Source organism: Palaemon carinicauda, chromosome 43, assembly GCF_036898095.1.
Source record: "Palaemon carinicauda isolate YSFRI2023 chromosome 43, ASM3689809v2, whole genome shotgun sequence".
Classification (NCBI taxonomy): Eukaryota; Metazoa; Arthropoda; class Malacostraca; order Decapoda; family Palaemonidae; genus Palaemon; species Palaemon carinicauda.
The window spans coordinates 15,477,096-15,492,513 of record NC_090767.1 but is presented as its reverse complement, the minus strand read 5'-3'; positions in this window follow the sequence as shown (position 1 = coordinate 15,492,513).

Below are 15,418 nucleotides of genomic sequence, written 5' to 3'. Positions count from 1 at the left end.
TAAGCCTAATTTCACTGTGAGGCAGGAGCTAAAATTTAAAACTGTAAAGATTCAATACTCAACTTTCCAGAGGCAGAAGAGGCTGGAGATTGCATACATCCAAAAATTCCAAGCGTAACGAGAGATAACAGGGAAAATCACCGTGCGATGCCGCTACACTTATAAGAATAAACATGGCGGCGACGTACAGCACCATCTAGATACTCGCAGTAGGAAGGGAGGAAGGGTAACCTTGATATCGGCTCCCCTTCAAATTTTGCCACTTTTCCCCCTCGAAGCAAAAACGCTATTCGGGGGGAAGATTGCTATGTGTCGTATCAAGATATACGTCCCCTGATTTATGTGATATCCTTAGGAGAAAATTTAAGGATATTCGCGCCAGGAGTTAGAATTCTGGAGACCTAAAGGTAAATTCTCTGGGATATATCACTGTAGTCAAATATCCCTAAGAAGCTACTTATAGGAACCTTCCATCAGGACGACATGACCTGAGCCCAAAAAAACAATACTGAAAGAATAAACAATATCTATTATAATTCACTCAGATCCATAAATTAATAATCACACGCCAGCAGTTTTATTTGTAGATGAAATTAACTACACCAGCTGGCACAGGTCTCAATGAGACTCATGAATTTTGGCAAAAGTTGTTACAGCAATGTGTGACATTACAGGGAGACATCTTGACTCTGCCCACCGGTTTGTTTACAGTCAGCTGACCACATGAAAAGGGGTTCCAAAATGGAACACAGCAGAGATTTGAGTGATTTTTCCAATAGAATTGGATGATGTAAACAAAGAAGATGTAGCAGATAATGAGGATTAGTTATCAGAAATTCTAGAACCATATCAGTTTGAACCATATGAAGAATGCTTTCTCATTTATTGTTCATCCAGAATGGATCTTTTTCATCTTTGTCCTGTTACCACAACCAAAATACAACGTATAATAACTATCATTCATCAGAGCACATACCTTTGGACTTCTTAGCAGGGGCTTTTTTGTGATATTGACTTGAACACGCACTGCTCTTTTTGTTCATGGCTGAACTTTGGTCTGTGCCGATTTATCCTGTTAACAAAAAATACGATTTCATATTGCAATTTCATATACAGTAATCTCATACTATCTCTCAACTGCACTCTCTTTGCTTTAATTTAAAAAACACACTATGAAAATACATCATTAAATTCCTATCCCAACTTGCATAAGAATTTATTAGTGATGACTGTGGTTCATCCGTCTCCATTGTAGGATCTAAAATACCACCAGGATTATCAATAGTCATCCGTTAGGATGTCTCGGATCTCCTGTACAATGCAAATAAACGAAAGGAAGTCTCTATCAATCGAAAGAAACTTTTCGATGCCAGATACACTCACATTTAGTATAGGCTACATACTTAGCAGTAAGGAAGGTAAAGACAAGATAGCCATACATGAAAGTAGAGGAGCAGTTATAAAAGGGGTCGAGCAATTTAGATACTTGGGATCTACTATAAATCAGGAGGGAGGATGTGAAGCTGAAGACGAGAATAGGATAAAAGCAGCATGGGGAGAGTGGAGGGAGGTAGCAGGAATGGTAGGTGATAGGAAAATGCCCATCAAAGTAAAAGTCAAGATCTATTATAGCACAGTAATAAGACCAGTGTTAATGTATGGATCAGAAACTTGGGCTTTAAGACGAGAAGAGGAAGCAAAGATTGAGAGAACAGAGATGAGAATGCTGAGGTTGTTTATGGGAATATCACTGTTTGAAAGATTGGAAAATGATGAAATTCTAAGAATGGCAGGTGTAGTCAAGATTACAGAGATGATAAGAGTGTCACGAAGATGTTGTGGACACGTGTTAAGGATGAATGGTGGGGAGGGAGTGAGGAGGGCTTAGGAGGAACCTGTTATTGGGAGAAGATCAAGAGGGAGGCAGAGAATTAGATGGTGAGATAAGGTGAAGGATGATATGGAGAGAAGAGGTTTGGTGGAAGAGGATGCCTTTGATCTAAGGGATTGGAGAGGGCGCATCAGGCAACCAACCCCTTAATGTAGGGATAACAAAGGGGTAGAAGATATGTATAACAGTCAGCTTCAACACACTACGAAATATAATAGATCAATAATCCGCTAAATTCTAAAATAACCGCACTTACTAACATGACAAACTTGGAAATCATTTGTACTTTTCCTAACCAAACAAACCTCGAGCTCTTTATATGAGAATATTATTTCAGCAAAGCCACTAATTAGCGGGCCGGTTGGTGGGGGTCGACAAGCCACCTGACTCTCACACTCACTGGTGATATGAAGTCATCTTTTATTACAGGCAGGATTCACAGGGGAATAGGTGATGGCCAGCCATTATGAATTAATAGCACAAGGTTTGTATGGTTAGGAAAAATAAAAACTATTTCCAAATTTGTCATTTGTTCCAACTCCTCCTACAAACCTTTCACTCCCTATATAATGTATGAGACTTACCACTAGGTGGATGGAAGTCCTAACCAACTGGCTGGTAACATGACCCAAAGTGTGACTCCGTGCTTTGCATGAGCTTAATAGAGGCACCCTCTCACCTCGTTAACTCTCGTCTATGAGAAAGAGCTGACAGCCTGGCCAATCAGTAAGCGTGTGAGGGCTAAGCGCTGTGACTTGACCAGATAAAGATTCTTGGAGTGGAACACTCTGCTTACTTAACCTAACCACTACCTGACTCCCCTTTGCTGGGAGGATGGGGACGTAACATATTTCAGGTTACACAAGTGATATGGTTTTACCTGCAGACAGAGGAGGCCAGCTTGCAAAGTTCCACATGTGCTCTACCCCAAGAGTGGAGAAGATGAAGAAAGAAAAGACCAGTCACTCTACTATTCATCCCAGACTAATCCCAGGTAACGTCTGCCCTCAACCGATTGCTACTTTTCCTGCAAGTGAGCTGAGGTATCTCAAACCACATGTGCAGCCACCACAACACCTAGGCATTAATTCAGGTTACTGTGGGTTACGTCTTGCAGGTAGTGGGCTGTGAAGGTCGTCTGACGCTTCCAAACACCCACTTAAAGTACCAGCACCACAGAGTTCTTTTTTTAATTGCTAGGGACATACTTACACCCCTAACATCATGAGCTCTAGGTCTACGATTTTGTGAAGGGGAATCTGGATTCAAGGCTCGATGTGTGACCTGGTGAATTCAAGAAGAGATCATATTCTTGTTGAGCCTCCTCTTGACCCTGCTCGTGCTCACGAAAAACTTGTTCACATGGAGCTCTCTCCTGTAGATTTCAAGATAACGCCTCAGTGCTCTTATAGTACATATTAACAAACGCTCTGGGTCAAAGGATAAAGAACGGAGACTTTCAATCAGGAAGGACGCCAAACTTAGATCCTCCGGAGTTAGAGGCTTGGCAACAGACTTAGGAATGAAGTGGTGTTCCCAGACCTCCATCCCCTGGCTGGAATATGTCGTAGAAGAGACCACGTCCTTCGCTGGCACTCATAGCTGAGGCCAAGGCGAGAAGGAAAGCAGCATTCAGTTACGGTCAAGACCATGAAGGGGCTTTCCTCCCCGAGGCATAGCAAGCTTCGCTTTCCCGGGGAGAGAGATATCGAGCGGCACGAGGCCTCTTCCATGACCTTAACCTTAGCGGATAGACCACTTCACCTGATGAGAGGCAAACGATGACCTACAGGGGTATCCAGTCATTTGTTTTGTTACTGCTTGCAAAAAGTCTCTCTGAGAGAGGAGATATTGAATACTCCAGGTAAGAGGTCATAAGGATATGACTGATCGTGGTGAATCCCTGAATGAGGTCGTATGAGCAACTCGGGAAGGGAGAGAAAAATTCTCTGGATATCTCTATAAGCAAGAATAGAGGGTCTAGGTGCTATTGTGGTTGCTGCCACCGCAGAGCTACTGGGGTCATTGACCGATCTGTCAATGCCCTTCTAGACTGAGTATCCTCATTAGACTGTAGGGGGGAAAACACGTGGGCATTCCCTGGATGTGAGAGGCCTTTAAAGGAGGTGTCTGGTTACCCCATTCTAGGCAACAGCACTCCAGAAACTTCTGGACATAAGACATCCCGGACTGACACCTCGTCTGCAATTCCCACCAGGGTCAAGATTTAGATGGCTAACTGAGGGAGAGAAAGGTTCTTTGAGTCTGCTTGGTCAGAATGACTGCTAGGAAGTTTCCTTGCCCACACTGAATTAGGTTGCAGAGGGATATCGAGTTGTCTCATGTCCAACTCCATCTTCTAACCGCTAAACGGACAGTAGTTGTACAAAGAATATCTTTGTCCTGGGTGTTCTATGCTGTGCCAAGAATACCCTTGTCTAGGTATTCTACCACCATCATGCTTTGATAAAAAAAAAGAAAAAAAAAAAATACGGTGTGACAAGAAGGGAGTTATTGGAAAGAGATTACAAGCCAGCAACACTGTGCTCAAATCCAGTAAAACTTGTGTGCCACTGCCGATAAAGGTTGAAACATAGCTTAGAGGCCATGTGTCACGACAGATAGGCCCCTCCCCTTTTCTTTTGATCATCCCCCGAGACCATTGAATGTGGGGAAGGAGAGAAGGTCTATTTCTCTGTAGGAGGTTGGTAATCTCTACCTCCCAACTCGGGCCTTTCTTTCACTCTCATCCTATCCCGCTCGAACGTCCATGGAATCCATGCTAATACCGAAAGGATTAGCTGCCACTAGAGGGGACTAAAGCTACGACTTTGGCAGGGGCCATAGAACTTGAAAGTTCTGGTGCCCCAACAGGCACAGCTGTCGGTGGGCCTGTAAGAAGTCTCGCTTGAGGAAGGGACAAGCTGCTTCCCTGAGTCTTTACCCCTGTGCTTGGCAAAGCAACTTCGTCTCTTTAGAAGTTAGCTTTTCTAAATATGCCGGTTCTCATGGAGGTCATCAGAATGAATTCTAGCAGTTTTTCCCTAATGAGATAAAACCCAAAACATTGTCTCACGTGTCGGAGAAACATCTCCACTGCGTCTGCTAGAATTTAACAACTCTACGAGACGAGGAGGGTGGATGCATGGGCATTGGTCCCTATTGCAACTAGAGTGAATATTCTTGTGAAAACTTGAGGGGTTGAGCGTAGGCCAGAGCCTCATACCCTGTACTGTCAAATCAATTCTCAAAAGATGACTAGGTACATTCTTGGAGGATAACCTCCAGTTAAAACCAGAGGACAAAGTCACAGAATGTCGAGTCAATGGAAAGTGACAAAGAATCACGACGTGTCACCTCTCGAGGAGGATTAGGACTGCACATGGATTCCTATTCATGTGCAGTCCTAAGGTCTTCTTATTATCCCCTACTTCTGTGGCATCCTCCCCAGTAAGACAGGTGAGCGGGATCCCCTTCCTAGCGGAAGTAATCTCGATTCCACTTGCCTTTAACAGCGGTGGTGTCATTGACTTCACTCCCTGGGGAGCAATCCGGCATGCTATAGCTCATATCGTGACTTAGGTAAATGGGAGATAGGTTGTACAAGTAACCTTTTCAGGTGAAAACTACTCTTCCCTTTGAATTTCATCGGAAACTGAGACAGGCACCCAAGTACTCCCCGAAAAATTCCACAGAGTTTTCAGGCTACCTGGTCAGCCAACTCCATAGCAAGGCAGCCAGCACCGCCCACGGTTGTGTCTATTGAGCAACAAGAATCATCTGACTCTCCAGTGAAAGGTCAACTCTCATCGGAGTGCCCAAGAGTGCCAAGTGGTTGCTTAACAAGTAAACATTTCAAGTGGATTGCTTTTGAGTCGTGCAATCGGTTGCATGAAACTGTCTCTGTAAAGGGATGATGAAGCCTTGTCCTTCAACTACCTTTGCCAGAATGGGAGCTGGTCGTGTATATCCACTTACGGACCGGTCATTATTTGAGTAACCAGTTACCTCTAGTGTATAACAGCATTACAGCGAGCCTCCCTAGTTGATCGCTGTCAAGCAAACAATCAGTCGCAAGCAACTACAGTACTTCCAAAAGCAAAATGCTAATCTTTAATCGCATTCATCAGACAGGTAGTTGTGCGCATAAGCCCAGCTATGGACCAGTAAAACAATAACAAAAAATTTTCATCAATAGAAGGTTTATGTTTCCCCCAATCTTACTGCAGGAATCCTCGGTGACAGGTACCCCAGGGCAGGATGAAGATCCGGGTGTGGCCCGATTGATTCGTTGCACCCGAACTCGATCGGAAAACATCGATGAAGGTTCGCGACGAGACCTCCTTTTTCCTGATGACAGGCAACCCATAGAAAAGAGGTAAATACGTCTCTGACCTCTCTATTCCTGATCGGAAAACTGGAATTAGCCTCGATTGGTCCCTCCCTCCTTAGGGAACAGACTTGCTTATGCAAAGTTTCAGAGTCTAAGTACCTTTGACACTTAAGACTTAAAATCCGGAGATGTTAGGGAGGACCTGCCGGGGATGAAGGAGGACCCCACATAAGGGCAAACTACCATGTCTGGTTATGGGAAGGTAGAGGGTTCATGAATAACCTGACTTTCCCCAAGGGATACAACCATCGACTGAGAAAGAGAGCTAATGCTGTATTGCAACCAGTTTCCAATTTGATTGGTTCCCCACATCAAATGACTGAAACAGATTGCCCTTCGCAAACGAAGGACCGTCAGTCAGTTCTGTATGATGGTAAGTAGACCTTTCTACTCCTCATGAGCGTGTATAAGCACATGAACACGTTAGTCTTGTGTGAGCTCCTTCGAGGTAGCTTGTGGAGTAGCTTGCGGAAAAATATGTATACTGTACAATGAAGCACATCATTGCTCGAAGGGAATTGATCAATGACTAGCAATAGCATTGCAAACATGATTGTGAGCATCCATGCACCCATGAGGAGCTCATGCAGCTAGCGAAGCGATCAGACCTTCGTCGGCAGGAGCTCACCCGCCTGCCTCGTGGGTGGAACAAGCGACCTGTAAGTGAATACTTGTTTGCCATCGTTCGTAAACATAAGCACGAGCTGATTCCATCCCGTCAGGAGTAGATGCACGAGACAATAACCCCGAAGGGTTATATCTAACAAGACCATTGTGTCCTGAGGGCACTACATGGTAAGGTGGTGTGGAGATTGCAAGTGGTCGGAGGACGACACCATGTGTGTTCCGATGAGCTCTCTATCTTGTAGGGAAAAGTCCGAGATAATAACACCGAAGGGTTATGTTCCACGAGACTTGTTGTGCCCGGGGGGCACAATGGTGGAAAGTGGCAGCCGTAAGACATTCCTATCTGTGGCAATAACCCTGCAGGATTATGTCTGGGTTTGGTCTTTTGCAAGAAAAGAACACAAACACTTGCCAGCACTTCCAGAGGAGGTTGGCGAGTTGTCTAGCATGCTCTTAGGAGGCAAAAACTTGTATGGTGGTGAGCAAGGCTAGCAAAGATTTTTGTGTGCCCTCAAGAACAGCAGGAAAAGACATGTTCTCCCCCTAAGGGAAGGAAAGCCCGAGGCAAGGTCCCGAAGGGCCTGCCCTCACAAAGCTCTGTGAGATTTGTTGTGCCCTATGGGTACGATGATGAAATGCAGCTGCCGCAAGCATTACCATATGCAGCAATGACCCCAAAGGGTTATAGCCTACAAGACTTGCCGATGGGAGAAGCTCGGTGCTTCAAACACTTTGGCGCTAAGGGCTCTGAGCAAGCTGTCTGAGAGCGGCCACATAATCATCGAGCTTAGAAGACTGACTTTAATCAGCTTTTGGGTTTTTCTAGCGTTCCAAAATTAGGAGGCACGAGGAGGATACCCTGAATAGTAACTACGAGAAGTACCAATCTGCTCTTGTTCGTACACCGGAGCTGCAGAAACAAAGGGTGATGAGCAGATGTAGAGAGTGCTGTAGCTAAGGGCACGAGAAGTTCGGGTGGTTCACCTACCCACAGAGTCTCGGAGGGAAGGCCAGGATCAACACCTGCGGAGGCAGGTATATGCTCCTGCTGTGCACTTAACTGAAATACCCTCGAAAAGCCATTCCTCAGCAGGGAGAGCATAGAGCCCCAAGGAAGGCAGGAGGTGCCACAAGTAGCAACGGGTCAGTCCATGGATTAGTTGGTCATCGTTCTCACTCGTTCATCCTCGGGAGGAAATCGAACGAGCAGACACACAATGGGGAGTGAATGAGACGCTGGTATAAGATGACAAATTCGTAGATAATTTGTATTTTTCCTAACTATACAAACCTTAGCTATTTACATGGGGTAATTACTTCGGCGTAGCTGAAATGACGAGCCATAAGAATTTTAACGAGGGTTTACTACCCCTCCGCTAGTTAGCGGGGGGTAGGGAGGGGTAGCTTGCTACCCCTCCCCCCTCACACACACAGTGCGTGCTCCACTTTACTTACAGGTAGGACTTATCTTGGGGGACAGGGCTGGCGAGCAAATATGTGTAAATAGCTAAGGTTTGTATGGTTAGGAAAAATACAAATTATCTACGAATTTGTCATTTGTTCTGTAACTGAAATACAAACCCCGCTATTTACATTGGGTGACTTAACCCTTAGGAAGGGTGGCAAGTCCCTGCCATACTGGCTTTGGCTTGCCCGGGGATTCCATATTCGAGCGTTTAAGTACTCGGACAATAGGGAATCCCTGCTCCTCACTAGCGGTTGTGAAACTGCCGCGGCCTACGTAAGGTGTGTGCGAAGGTGAAAAGTGACTCGTCTAAGGAAGTTGACCTGGAGTTCCTCAGAAGGAAATCTAGGCTAGGACTCTCCCAATACCACCTCGTCAGGGTATGGGGACATGACAGTAATACACTTAATACTAGGAACACAAGGAAGCATGGTCTACCTACAGTGGTTTGAGGTCAGCTGTGCAGAGAACCCAGGATGCTGCTTTCTCCAAGGGAGGAAAGGATGAAGAAAAGAATAAGGGCCAGACATATCTTTTCATTCATGCAGACTAACACCAGGTAACAATGCCCTCAACCTTCTGCTACTTGTCCATTAAGGAGCCTGAGGTTTAGACCAGCTGTTGTGCAGCCACCAAAGGGCCGATAGAAAACGTATCGAGCCTCCTGTGGGTCATGTCTTGCAGGTAATGGGCCGTGAAGGTGGTCCTGACGCTTCAACACCCCCGCTTGCAGGACCTGCGTCACTGAAAGATGCTCTATGAAGAGCAGGGACGTAGCTACGCCCTTGACATCATGCGCTCTAGGGCGATGTGACGGAGAAGGGTCAGGATTCAAGGCCAGGTGTAACATCCTGCGAATCCAGGCTGAGATAGTATTCCTGGTGACCCTTCTCTTCGTTTTCCCAGTGTCCACGAACGAGGCTTGAACTTGGGGACGAACTGTAGCTGTTCTCTTAAGACACAACCTCAGACTCCCTACTGGCAAGGTAGGAGATGGTCTGGCTCATCTGTTACAGGACGGAGACTCGAAACCTGGAAAGAGTCGAACCGCGGGTCCGGCACTCCCGGGTTCTGAGTCTTGGCAACAAAACTCAGGGACGAACCTGAACGTTACCTCCCCCTATCCCCTTGAATGGGCGATGTCGTATGAGAGACCATGTGACTCGCTTGGCCGAGGCTAAGGCTAGCAGGAACACTGTCTACCCAGTAACGTGGTGATCTGGAGCCTTACGTAGTGGTTTGTAGGGAGGTCTCTTTAGAGACTTGAGGACTCGAACCACGTTCCAAGGAGGAGGTCTCACTTCTGACTGAAGGCAGGAGAGAACATGGCTTCGTATGAGGAGAGAGAGTTCCAGCGAGGGAGAAATGTCTATCCTTTGAGCCTGAAAGCAAGACCTAAGGCTGAGAGATAGCCTTTCACTGCCGAAACTGAAAGGCACATTCCATCCCGCAAATACACGAGGAGCTCCGCTATTGCTGGAAGTGGCATCGTGTGGAGGGATACCCTCTCCACGACACCGACCACAGTAAACTCGCCCCTTCGCCTGGTAGACTACTGTGGAAGACTTGCGCAGGAGTCCAGACATCCTGTTCGCAACTTGTTGCGAAAATCCTCTCTCTTTGAGGAGATGCTGGATAGTCTTCCGACATGAAATCGAAGCGAAGCTACGGCTTTGTGGAGGATGTTGGCATGTGGTTGTGTGAGTAACCCGTGACGTGGAGGGGGGTTCCCTCAGAGGCTCCGTAAGGAGTTACAGAAGGTCTGGTGAGCCATTCTGCAAGATGCCTTAGCGGAGCTATGGAGGTCATAGAGAGACTGACCGAAACTCTGGTCTTGTAGAGTACTCTCCTCATCAGCCATAACGGGGGAAGGCGAACAAATCGATGTTGTCCCACCGTTGTTGGAAGGCATCTCACTAGAGGGCCTTGGGGTCCGGGACCGGGGAGCAGTACAGCAGGAGCTTGTAGATCAGTGCTGTAGCGAACGGGTCCACAGTTGGGGAACCCCACAGAGTCAGGACTTTGTAGGCTACTTGAGGATCCAAAGACCACTCGGTATCTAGTATCTGTGTCGCACTGCTCAGACTGTCGGCGAGCACATTCCTTTGCCCGGAATAAAGCAAGCTGCTAGGGTGATCGAGAGGAACTCTGGCCATCTCAGTATGTCTACTGCAAGATGGGATGGCTGTTCTGAAAAAGTACCGGCCTGTCTGAGCATATGAGCCATCACTGTGGTGTTGTCGCTCCTCACAACCACAGAGTAGTCCGCCAGGCTTGGTGGAGCTACTGAAGTGCCAGGAACACGGCCTTCATCTCTAGTAGGTCTAGAGAAGGTACTTTCCTGGTTCTGACCACCGGCCTGAGGTCCTGTGGTTCAGAACGTGGCCCCCCCCCCTCTCTTTGATGTGTCTGAAAATAGCATCAAGTCTGGGGGGGAGGACAAGAAGGTCCACTCCCTTTCGTAGATTCTCGTCTGCTACCCACCACTGGAGGTCCGTCTGTTCCGGTTGTCCCATAGGGATCAAGGTGTCCGGGGAGTCGTGTCCCTGACTCCACCGCGACCTGAGTCGCCACTGGAGAGAACTCATCCTGAGGCGACTGTTGGGAACCAGACGGGCCAGGGAGGAGAAATGGTCAAGGAGACGTAACCACGTTTGGGTTGGAAGATCTCGTGTGAGGAAAGGTCTCGCAACCTTCCTCAGCCTTGCTATCCTGTCGTCTGAAGGGAAGGCTTTGTGGAGATTGGTGTCTATGATCATGCCTAGGTATACCAGACTCTGAGAGGGCTGTGGAGAGGACTTCTCAAAGACTACCATGATCCTTAGAACTTGGCAAAGTCCGAGAAACTTGTCCCGATGGCGAAGAAGGGTTGCCTTCGAGTCTCCTAGGATCAGCCAGTCGCCCAGGAAACGGAGGAGACGGATGCCGATCCTGTGAGCCCCCAATGAAATCAGAGTGGACACCTTGGTGAACACTTGAGGCGCTGTGGAGAGAACGAAACACAGCACCTCGAACAGGTACACATGAAGTCTTGTGGTCTCACTGCAAGCCTGACTGTGTCTGCCGTCTCCATACTGAACGGAGACTGTTTGACAAACTCGTTCAGTGTCGAGAGGACGGTGACTGGTCTACAGACTCCAGACGCCTTTCTCACAGAAAAGAGTCGATTGAGAAGCCTGGAGACTGGTCCACAACCTCTTGGAGAGAGCCCTGCTTCAATATGGTCCGGACTTCTGCCCGGAGGGCCTGTCCCCTTACCGATCCCTACTTAGGAAGGAGGGAGGGGCTTGTTACAAGCACTGTATCTATTGAAGGAGGCAAGCTCAGAGAGCTGGCCCTCGACCTTGTCTCTGGCGCTCTTTATCCCCTGAGACCAGGACAAATCTTCACTGGCCCTAGAGAGTTTCTGGGTGCCGTAGATTCGGTCCAGGACCGTATTCTTCCCTTCACGAGGAAGAATCTCAGGTCTGGGATCCCATTGAGGTTCCTCATAAGGGTCAGGACTTGCCAGAACACATGTTCTGACTCTTGATGCTCTCCTCCTGGACTGGCAGCGAAGTCTTCCGTCCCCAGAGGCTCTTCCTGGGGAGAATCGCGGACGTTCTCCAAGGGTCTTTCTGGTTCCTGTCTAGACCTTGCAAAAGACTTGGGTAAAGTCTTAGAGACCTTTGGTTCCCTCCTAGGAGGGATACAGGAACGAGCGCACCGCTGGAACAGAGTCCAGGGGAACCTGTGAGTGCCTGTGCGCCAACTTAGGTTCCTCCTGGACTGCGCACTGAGATGTAGAAGCGCGCTGGTGCGTTGGAGTCCTTGGAGAAGTTACCACGGAGGGGACTCCTCTCTTCCTCTTCAGGGGGGGGCGAAGGCTGCCACTGATTTGTGGCCTAGGTCAGAGAGCTCAGGCTTCATAGCCTTCATAAGGGCTCTGAACATGGCACCAAACCAGGGCTGCTGACTGACAGTTGCACTGTCAGACACTCCCTCTGGATGGAAAGGGATCGTTCGATCCTTGGAGGAGTCGACAAACGAGGGTTCGCCTGTTGAAAAACTGCAGAAGAAACAGGAGAGTCCTTGGGCATGTCTGGAAACCTCCCCTCCTCCGACGGGCGCGCTGTTATGCGCTTGCAGGGAGGGGAAGGCGATGATGACCTTTCCCCCTGTAGCCCTGAGGCTTGTACCTGATCGTGTTGGCAATCAGGGCGCCGTGAAGGACCCTGTTCTGGATTGCGCGTGAATAATTTGCGCGCAGCAGGATATTCGCGCTCGCTCGTGGGCGTGGGAATTCGAGGTTACGGGCGCGAGCGTGTGGGCGATGGCGCGGGCGCACGTAGGAGATGGCGAGGGCGTGCGGCGCGCAGGAGCTGGTTTACAGGGGATTACAGGATGGATTACAGGAGTCAGTGGGCTGACAAGCTGCTGATGAGTGCTTGCGCGTGAAAAGCGGCTTCAGAGATTGGAGCGCTGGCGAGAGTGCGCGTTGGCGCGCAGGTGAACAATGCGCAGGTTGCCCTTGGCAATCGTGGGCACACATCAGGATGTTGGCGCACAGGTGTGTGCTTTTGTGGTGGGCGCTCAGGGCGAGCGGCAGGGATCGAACGCGTGGGCGTTCGCTGCCGAATCTGGCGCGCATCCTGCGCAGCTGGAATTTGGCGCCCAGAAATTCTGGCGCGCACCTTGCACAACTGGAACTGGGCGCACAGACGAGGCTGGAACATTGTGCGCCGTTGGTTTGACATTACGCACGGCTGGAACAGAGTCCAGGGGAACCTGTGAGCGCCTGCGCGCTATCTTAGGTTCCTCCTGGACTGCGCGCGGAAATGTAGAAGCGCGCTGGTGCGTTGGCGAGCGCGTGTGCGCTATGTCAGGAACTGCGCGAGGGTGCGCATCACTTTTATTATTATAAGAGTGATGGGTTCCTGCGGCCACCGCAGGAACAGCAGATGGGTGTGGGAGCGCAGAAAGCTGTGGGCGCGCAGGGGAACCCTGGCGCACAACTGGAACATTTGTGCGTACACGAGCACGAGCGCATTTCGCGCAGGCGAGTACGTGTGCGCTTTTTGGGCGCAGGCGCGTTAACTCAGGAACTGTTGATGGGCGCGGGCGCGCTGAAGGTTGTGGGTGCGCAGGGGCGCAAAATCAGGATCAGCAGCAGCAACAGCAGAAGGGCGCACAGATATAACCTGGCGCGCAAGGGTTTGATGCGCAGTTTTGAAATCATTACCCTTAGGTCCTGACGGGACCTGTGCCTGCGCAATGACAGGTTTAGATGGCACGTAGCGCGCATCATCCTTAAAGGAGATGGCAGGTCAGCATGTCTGTAGGGCGACTGGATACAAAGTCCCGAAGGGGATCGTGAACGTATGCAGCGAGACCCTGAGGGGTTAGAGTTGCAAGACCCCGAAGGATCAGAGCAACGAGAAACCGAAGTTTCCCCATCGCTAATCACTGAAGTGAAGGAGTGACTAAAGTTACGAGAGCCCAAGGGATCTGTGTAACTCATGTTACGAGACCCGGAAGGGTCAGAGTAACGAGAAACCAAAGTTTCCCCGTCACTAAACACCGAAGTGATAGTGACTGAACAGCAAGCTGGTCTAATCAGGAACAATCCTCCGAAGAGGAGCCCTTATGAGTGGCCTCCCTCGCGAACGAGAGAGGTCACAAGACTGATCTTGTAGCTGCTCAGCCCCTTGAGCATAGCTACAGAAGCGACTGCTCAGCCCCAAGAGCATAGTCACATCAGTTCCATGGGTCGGACTTGCAACCGCTCAGCCCCTTGAGCGTGGTTACAAGAGAGGTCGCTCAGCACTAAGAGCATAACCGCCTAAGGACCAGGAAAACCCAGACACTGGCGATGGCGCCCCTAAGGGCCGCGGGGTCAGCAAGCTGACCTGTAAGGAGCAATCCTCCGAAGAGGAGCCCTTAGCACTAGAAGTTCCATGGTCCGGCCTTGTAACCGCTCAGCCCCTTGAGCATGGTTACGAGGGCGGTCGCTCAGCCCCAAGAGCATAACCGCCTAAGGACCAGGAACAAAAATGGAAGAAGGAAAGTTACAAACTACCCTTAGAGGCGAACCTCCTTATCATCCAAAGATGACTGAAGAGCTGAAAGTTGTCACAGGAGAACCTCTAAGAGAAGGGAAACGCCCATGATGATGTCCTAGAGAGACGGCAGCAAAAGCAGACTCCCCAGGCATAAACAGGACAGCTCTGCTTCGATGGCACACTTCAGTCAAACGATGAAACTGCATAGTTAACTGGAAAATAAATAAAGTAATTATTTAACAGAAATCCCCCCGAGTGAAACTCCAAAGAGTAACCCCGAGGGAAAGAACATTTGAACGAAGTAGGTATGCGCCCTCCTCCCTCACAATGAAGAAGGGGGAGGGCGGGGACCTAAAACAAAAAACAGAATTATAATAACTATAATTATGAACTGATTTGAATGTTTCCAAGATTCACAGACCCCCGAAGGAAAATGTTCCCAGCTGAAATGTTAAAAATGCAATTAGATTTCATAAAAAAATAATTGAAACAAATAAACGTAATAACAACTCAGCCCGCAACGGGAAGGAAGCTATTGTAGTAGTAATAGTACGTAGTAAGAGGTGAACGACCCCGAGAGAGACACCGCTCTCCATGAAGGCAACTGTGGTGGCCTAGGAGTGAGCGGCCACGCCCCGTGAAGGGAAATTGTGGTGGCCTAGTGCTAAGCCGATGAACACTCTCGTTGTCGTACACCACACACACCGCACAAACACTGAAAAGGAAACTTACTATATCTTATACACATATATATATATATATATATATATATATATATATATATATATATATATATATAAACATCATAATGTTTAAATATATATGTATAAGAAACAGTAAGTAATTAAAAGACAAAACAGGAATTGCCGTCAAGCGAGGGTAGGCTACCCGAGCCAGAAGTAAAGTGAGCTATTTCCAGTGTGTGTGAGCGGGGAGGGGTAGCTAGCTACCCCTCCCTACCCCCCCGCTAACTAGCGGTGGGGTAGGAAACCCTCGTTAAA